Source organism: Silene latifolia, chromosome 1, assembly GCF_048544455.1.
Source record: "Silene latifolia isolate original U9 population chromosome 1, ASM4854445v1, whole genome shotgun sequence".
In the NCBI taxonomy this organism is placed as follows: Eukaryota; Viridiplantae; Streptophyta; class Magnoliopsida; order Caryophyllales; family Caryophyllaceae; genus Silene; species Silene latifolia.
Genome location: NC_133526.1, coordinates 49,928,147 through 49,936,228, shown reverse-complemented (window position 1 = coordinate 49,936,228; position 8,082 = coordinate 49,928,147). Strand labels below are relative to the sequence as shown.

General features: G+C 39.2%; 1 non-coding gene across 1 annotated transcript; it reads left to right on the top strand.

The window, feature by feature from the left end:
- Positions 1–6,115: 6,115 nt before the first annotated feature.
- LOC141617573 (small nucleolar RNA R71) lies at positions 6,116–6,222 on the top strand. Its single transcript, XR_012531140.1, has one exon. It is a non-coding gene; the product is annotated as a small nucleolar RNA R71 (small nucleolar RNA).
- Positions 6,223–8,082: the final 1,860 nt, after the last annotated feature.

The following is an 8,082-nucleotide window of genomic DNA, read 5'->3' as shown; positions in this document are numbered from 1 at the left end:
TCTTGTGGCATATACCATTTGAGAACACTTTCTTTTTGCCATTTCTTTGATGTTTGGCATTTCAATACTTGACAACTTTTCAACTTTTTGCATTTCTTTTTTGAACATTTTCAAAGTCACCCCAATTAGTAACGAGGGTGCCTTGTATTTGAAGCTTAGGAGTTCTATTTTTGCTCCTCTTTTCATTTGATGCATTTTTTTTTGCAAACTTTCTTTCACTTTTCATTTCATTGAACTCAAATTGATTTCTTTTTGTGCCCATTCCCTTTGTTGACAAAAATATGTGGTAGAACATGGATGATGGATGGATGGATGGATGCATGGTTTCAAGGGTCACCTTGGAATAAACGGTAGCCAAGGAGTTATCACACCACAAGGTACTCTTGACTCGGCCTTAAACCATGGGTCAAAGGATACTAGCATGACACATCCTAGGGTGTTTTACAAGCATTCTAACAAGCAAAGTCTTAAGAATAAAAAACATCTACTAGGGCCTATATACACTTGTCAAGCTTCCCAAATAGACGGTTTCACAAAATTTTTCTAACATGCAAACTACATGCCATGATGCAACTAACATATACACATCCTAATGCAAATGATTCTACCAACTAATATGCCATATAAGCTAAATGCAATCCTAAGTTCACATTGTTTTTACCGCATCAATCAAAATAAAGCCACATAGTCATTAACATAAAGAGGAAAAAGGAGATTGGAAAGATCATACCATGCGGTCTTCAATATCCTCATGTCTCGGATGTGGCGTAGTCAATCAATGTGGACAAGGATAAACACAATATATACAAGACAATATATACAAAGGAAATGAACTTGTTTTTGGATTTTTCAATTTTTTTTAATTTTTATGATTTTTGAAATTTTTCAATTTTTATGGTTTTTTTTGAATAAAAGTTAAGTGTTAGAATTCCCATCCCCACACTAATATGGGCATTGTCCTCAATGGCCAAAATGATGGAAATTATGCAAAGATGATGCATGATTTCTATACTAAATGCAATTCTATACTAAGCTATACTACATGATGCATGGTTTTTGTTATGACGGAGAGGATAATTTAGATTACCTCCCGTTGTGTATGCATTAACTTCCCCAAACCGAGTGAGACACTATTGCTAATGTTCAAGGATGGGTATAGTTCATGCACACACTATGCTATGCATGAAACTAGTTTTGTCATTTTGGATTTTACAAATGGGAACATTAAGAACACCTCAATGGTACCGAGGTGTGAGTCCTTTGATGTTGCTAGGACTAAACCAACAATGATCAAAATGAAATAAGATACAAAGAGATATAGACAAACCATGGGAGTGTAGGAGTCTCCAAGGCTTGCTAGTCTTCCATCATGCTATCATCATCACCACTTCCCTCATGAGAAGTGGTCACATTGCCACTTTCCTTGTCACTTTCTTCTTCACTTTCTCCATCATCTTGTTCATCATCATCTTCACCATCTCTTTCTCCATCTCCACTTGCTTCTTCCTCAATATTATCATCAATTTCTTCACCATTTCCAACAACCTCATTATCTCCCACCACGTCCCTAGATGCACCCGGAAACAAGGCTTCTTTATCCGCCCAACTAGGCAAAGGACAAGATGGATCAAGGAGTCCTTGCCTAGCTAAATGTAGGAGGGGAGGATATTGAGCCAAATATGCATTCTTCCGATCTTCATAAGCTTGCTTGTGCATTGCTTGCATAAGAAGAGTGACATAGTCTTTCCCAATTTCAACTCCTTCCGGTTTGAACTCTTCATACACAAAGGGGTAAGGCGGTATAACAATGGAAGAGGAGGGGGTTTCATGATCACCCTTTTGTTGTTGAATGATGTACTCGGCTTCTTCGGATAGGGAAGTAAATAGTTGGTCCGGTGGACACTTAGACGACAAATCTTCGAGGGCAAGGTGAACGATCTAGCTTCACTAGTTAGCCATCCATATTTAGTGTCAAGGGGGTTATGGGCAACCCACTTGAACTTGTTGATCATAATAGGCATATCAATAAGATGGCCACCTCCCTTTGCCTTGTACTTGCTATCCTTATTGAAATTAGGATCAAAGTGCTTGGCTAGGACCGTGACTAGGCCGCCATTAACAATAACGGTTGTACCCTTCTTCCCACTATCAACATTGAGCCATCTATCAACCAATAGCCTCAAAGAATTGAAAGGCTTGGTATGGATTCTTCCGACATTCAAAGCCGATTCAAGGAGAATAAAATCAAGTCTTGTGAAATGATTGGTGTCTTTCCTAGCAATTATGGTATTTCCCACAACTTTGTGCCATACTCTTATGCCCGGATGATGGACCAAAAGAGCACGACAAGCATGAAAATCATCAAATTTCTTCCCGGAGATTGCCTCCCAAAGAGGCTCGGGGTCATACTTTCCATAATGCTTAAGATATCTCGATTCATCGCTAAGACCCAAAATTTCACCTAATTCCTTAAAGGTAATGCGTCTACTAATGTTAGCTAGACGAAACTCAAGATTTTCCCTATCCTCAACTTTGGTGACTTTCAAAGAACTTAAGAATTCCAAGACAAGGGAGGGGTATGTCGATTCCTTTGTTTCAAACAATTTCTTCAAACCCATGGCATTGAAAAAGGCTTTTGTTTGTTCAAGAACACCCAATTTCTCCAAGGCATCTTTACATACGAATTTGGTGGATTGAATTGATTTCATAGCAAACTTGACAAATGTATTTCTATGGGTATCGGAAATAAAAGTTACCTCCGGATAATGCAAGAGTTGATCGACACGGAGTAGAAGGTGATGCTCCCATAGAAGTTTGTTGTTGTTGTTCCACTTCCAAGTTTGGTGTTGATACCACCATTGCCAAAGCTTTCTTTGTTTGGAGAGCTTTTTGCCTTTGAGAGAGAGCCTTTGCCTTTGGTGCCTTTGTTGCTCCCTTTGTCCTTGCCATTTGATGAACTAACCAAGAAAAGAATCAAAAATCTTCAATTTGTAGGATGCTCAAATCGATTTGAAGGTGAAAGGCTTTGCCTTTATGAAATCAAAAATCGACTCAAAGGTTGAAGATTTTGTTCTTGGTTTTGATTTTTATTGAAGATGGAGTGATTGATTTGTTGTTTGAAGGATGGTTTGATTTGATTTTGGTGGATTTTGTTGAGGGTTTTTGTTTTTGTGATGGAGAGGATGAGGGTTTTGTTGTTGTGGGTAGTGTTTATGAATGAATGAAGGAAGGAATGAAGGTGGGAGGGTATTTAAAGAAGTCGAAATTTTCGAAAACGCAGGGGCAATCCGTGCGGATTAGGCCCAATCCGTGCGGATTCTGCAGCTTCAAAATTTTCAGAAGCTCGCATAAAGACGGGCGGATTCTGGGGAATCCGCTCGGATTCTTTTGTGTTGGGACGGGCGGATTTGCTGCAGGACGGACGGATTTCAGTCCAGAGAAATTTCTTTGTTTTCTTCAGCTGCAAAGACGGGCGTCTTCTTCACAAGACGGAAGGATTCTATGAGACGGGCGTCTTTCCAGAAATCCGCTCGGATTCTTTAATAGTCAAGAATTCTTCAATTTCAGCTCAGGTCAGGACGGACGTCTTCTCAGCAGGACGCTCGGATTGTTGAAGACGGGCGGATTCTCAGGAATCCGCTCGGATTCTTCCCCGTTGTACACGGATTGACTCCACCCGTGCACAAACGCATTCCCTTATCATTCTTTCTTTCTTTCTTTCAAATCTTGTGTTCTTCATTGTGGGGGCACTACTAAGGCATGAATAGCCTAGGCAATTGCCATCCCCACACTAAGGTAAAGCACTACACATCAATTGAAGTTGTTAGTCCCTCCCTTACTTCTCTCTTTCATGACAATTATTTTGATCAAAGTAAATAAAAATCCAAAAATGACAAAAATGCAATACAAGAATTGAAATGTAAGTTAAGGAGTTAGAAATATTTACAAGTGGTGGTTTAGGGAGGACTCCACCAAACTCTCATTCTTGATGAGATGTCAAGGGGGCATGTTCAAGGTGTTGTTGATGTTGCTCAACACCTTGAAGAAGTAATCAAAAGCTTGTTCATTATTGTGGTAGAGGTCCTCAATAGACCGTGGCCCTTGTTGTTGATCATGATCGATGGCATGCCCAATGTAGGGATTAAAAATCCCTTCAAACTCGTCGTCCCAAAGACCACAAACTTCATTGAGTTGATCATTGAAAATCTCTTGCTTAGATGGAGACAACTCTCCCAATTTCTTCTCTTGGCCAATGAGGCCATCTTCTTCTTCCTTGGTTGATTTTGATGAGCCTTGCAAGCTCTCCTTGTCACAATTCACTTGCTCTTTGAATGGAGCATCTTCATCTTTCTTCTTCCATTGGAGTTCCGATCTCTTCCTTTCGTCCTTCCGGCTATAATGATCAATCATGAAACATGGCTCATGCAAACGAGGAGCTCTCATGGTTTTGTCAAGATTAAAAGTTATGCTTTCATCTCCCACTTCTAGAGTGAGCTCTCCATGTTTCACATCAATCACCGCACCCGCGGTGTGTAGGAAAGGTCTTCCTAAGATGATTGGAATGTTGGAATCTTCCTCCATATCAACAATGACAAAGTCCACCGGGATGAAAAACTTCCCAATTCGCACGGGGACATCTTCCCATATCCCTAATGGTGTCTTCGTCGATCTATTGGCCATTTGAAGTGTGATATTGGTGCATTTAAGCTCTCCCATTCCCAACCTTTTACTCACCGAGTACGGCATGACACTCACACTAGCCCCTAGATCACATAAGGCTTTGTTGATCGTCGTGTCGCCAATGGTACACGGTATTGAGAAGCTTCCCAGATCCTTTAACTTTGGAGGTGAACTCCCTTGAAGTATTGCACTACTCACCTTAGTGAAGGCGATAGTCTCAAGTTTCCGGATTGACTTCTTCTTTGTGAGGATGTCTTTCATGTACTTTGCATAGGCCGGAACGTGATTGATTAATTCCGTGAGAGGAATTGAGACTTCTAAATTCTTCACAATCTCCATGAACTTTCCAAGTTGATCATCAAATTTAGGCTTGGCTTGACGACTTGGAAAAGGAAGTCTAATCACAATGGGCTCCTTCTCTTTGGCCTTGTCTTCATTTTTCTTTGAACTTTCTTCTTTTGATGATTCTCCATCTTTGGAGTTTTGCACAATTTCTTCCTTTTCACTAGCTTCCACAACTTCATCCTCAACTTGCTTCTTCGGTGCTTCATACCTTGTACCACTTCTCAAGTGAATGGCACTAACCGTTTCATGTCTAGGGGGATTACTTTGAGGTGGTAATTGCCCCTTTTGTCTTTGTGAGCTTGAAGATGCTAGTTGAGTCAATTGCGTTTCCAACATCTTGGTGTGAGCTAGAATGTTGTTGATGGTGGTGTCTTTTGCTTGGCTATCTTTTTGCATTTGAGTGAAAAATTCTTGTTGATTCTTTTGCATTTGGAGGACCGCTTTTTGGACATCAAAACCTTGGTCATTTTGGTGATTGTATGGATTTTGATTTTGGTAGCCTTGGTTTTGATTGTAAAAGGGTCTTTGATTTTGGTTTCTCATGGGTGGTGGAGTGTATGTTGTTTGAGGGTTTTGAACATTTTGACTTTTGTATGAGAGATTTGGATGGAACTTGGTGTTTTCATTGTAAAAATTTGAATAAGGGGTACCACTTTTGTAAGCTTGGAAAGCATTAACTTGTTCGGTTGTTCCCCTACACTCACTTGAGTCATGACCCAAAGTTCCACAATTCTCATATATCCCACTTGGGATTGATGAGGATGCCGTCATGGCATTGACATGATGCTTTGATGATTTTGAGTTTTCTTCAAGTCTAGCCATAGCTTGTTCAAACTTCAAGTTGATTGTGTCAATGTGAGCACTAAGTTGAGCACCCAATTGAGTAACGGAGTCCACTTCATACTTTCCTCCTCTAGTAGCCTTGCGAGGTCTACTATATTGTGAATTATGGACCGCCATTTCCTCAATCTTGTTCCATGTTTGATTGTCATCAACTTCGGTGAACATTCCATTTGATCCCATATTGAGAATGTTCCTTGAATCTTCATATAAACCATTCCAAAATTGTTGTACCAAAAACCATTCGCTAAGTCCATGGTGAGGACATGAGCGACAAATACCTTTGAACCGCTCCCAAGCTTCATACAAAGATTCTTCATCCCTTTGCTTAAAACCCGTAATTTGAGCTCTTAGCATGTTAGTCTTTTCCGGTGGGTAGAATTTTTTGTAGAAAGCTAGAGCCAACTTCTTCCAAGAATCTATTCCAAGGGCGGCCTTATCAAGGCCCTTCAACCATTGCTTTGTGGTGCCGATTAAGGAAAAAATAAATAAGACCCATCTAATTTGGTCTTGAGTCACGCCCGTTTGAGAGATAGCATCACAATAGTCGCAAAAGGTTTCCATATGAGAATGAGGGTCTTCACTTGGCATCCCCCCAAATTGGCTCCTCTCAACTAGTTGGATGAAGGCGGACTTGGCAATAAAATTTCCGGTTAGATGTTGCGGTGTAGGAGTACCATTTGGTAGATTCTCCTCGGTGGGTATAGAGTGTGACGAGAATTTAGGCATTGTAGGTGGATTTTGTGTGGTATTGTTTAATGGGTTCTCTTCTCCTTCTATTGCGAAAGGATTGACAAACTCACTAGTGGGTTGAACAACTTCACCAACACCTCTCAAATTCCTCCTAACAAGTCTCCTATTATTCGTCAAGGTTCTTTCGATTTCACGGTCAAAAGGTAACAAATCACCTTGTAACCTTCTAGACATGCAAAATATCAAACAACTCAAAAACAATTAGAACAAACCTTGAGGAGTTTTACTTCCCCAAGGTGAATAAAGACACAACTAATAGCAATAAAAAGAAATCTTAAATCAATTAAACACCGTCCCTGGCAACGGCGCCATTTTTGATCGAGGCCATTTCGTGTTCACAATTAAGTATATGTGGTCGTTGGTCAATGGTCGATACAAAACACAATTTATACTTCACAAACAACTCTACAATTAGTAAAGAGGCAAGTAAAGGTCGGATCCCAAGGGACGGGTATTGAAATGAGAATTCTATTGTAACTAGTAGTGTCTAGGGGTGTCACAAATTGGGTTGATGTAGAAGGTTACTAAACTAGAATAACAATGAAAATAAACTAGCAAGATGAATAAAATAAGGGGTGTAAACAATTGATTAAAGGCACTATGGTGTCATGGGTTCATAGGGGAATCATGGGATATAATCATACAAACATGTTCTCAAATTATAAGCAAGCAATTATTGTTGTGATGGATTGAGTTGGGTTATATCTTACAATCCTAGTAAAGTTTGGGTCCCGGAGCCGAATCGATTAGATTGTACAACACCTACAAGTCGACTTAATCTTTCCTACTCAACACATGCATGGTCTAACAAGACTCGAGTTGGGTTATGTCTTACAAGTCTCATTGAAAGGATAGGAGATGATAGTAAATGCAAAGATTCATAGGCTTAGCATTTCATCAAATATAACATGTGCATGTATTAAGATCAAAACAAGCAAGCAAATAAGATATGAAAGCATATTAATTTAAGCATGAATCATTCCCCATGTTGGTTTCCCCTAATCACCCATTAAACCCTAGCTAAGAGACTACTCACTCATTATCATGTTGATTATGCTAGCAAGGTTGTCAATCATACTAACAATATGAAACATGATGAATAAATGAAAGTAATTAACAATAATTAAAAAGGGATTAAGAGATTATACCTACTAATGATTCCAAAATAATAATGCAAAGAATAATAGAAGAACTTGATGATTGATGGAAGGTTGTCAATCTCCCAATAAACCCAATAATCTTCTAATTACCCAAAATAAAGGAAGAACAAGAGAGAGATTAAAGAACTAAAACTTGGATTAAAACTTGATTAATACTTGATTACAATATTGAAGAGAGATTTGATTGATATTAACTACACTAATTATTGATAAGAAGAACATGCTCCTCTAATTAGACTAATGGGGTATTTATAGTGAAAATTAGGGAGGATGCATTAGGGTTAACTAAGGGCTAAACTAGTAA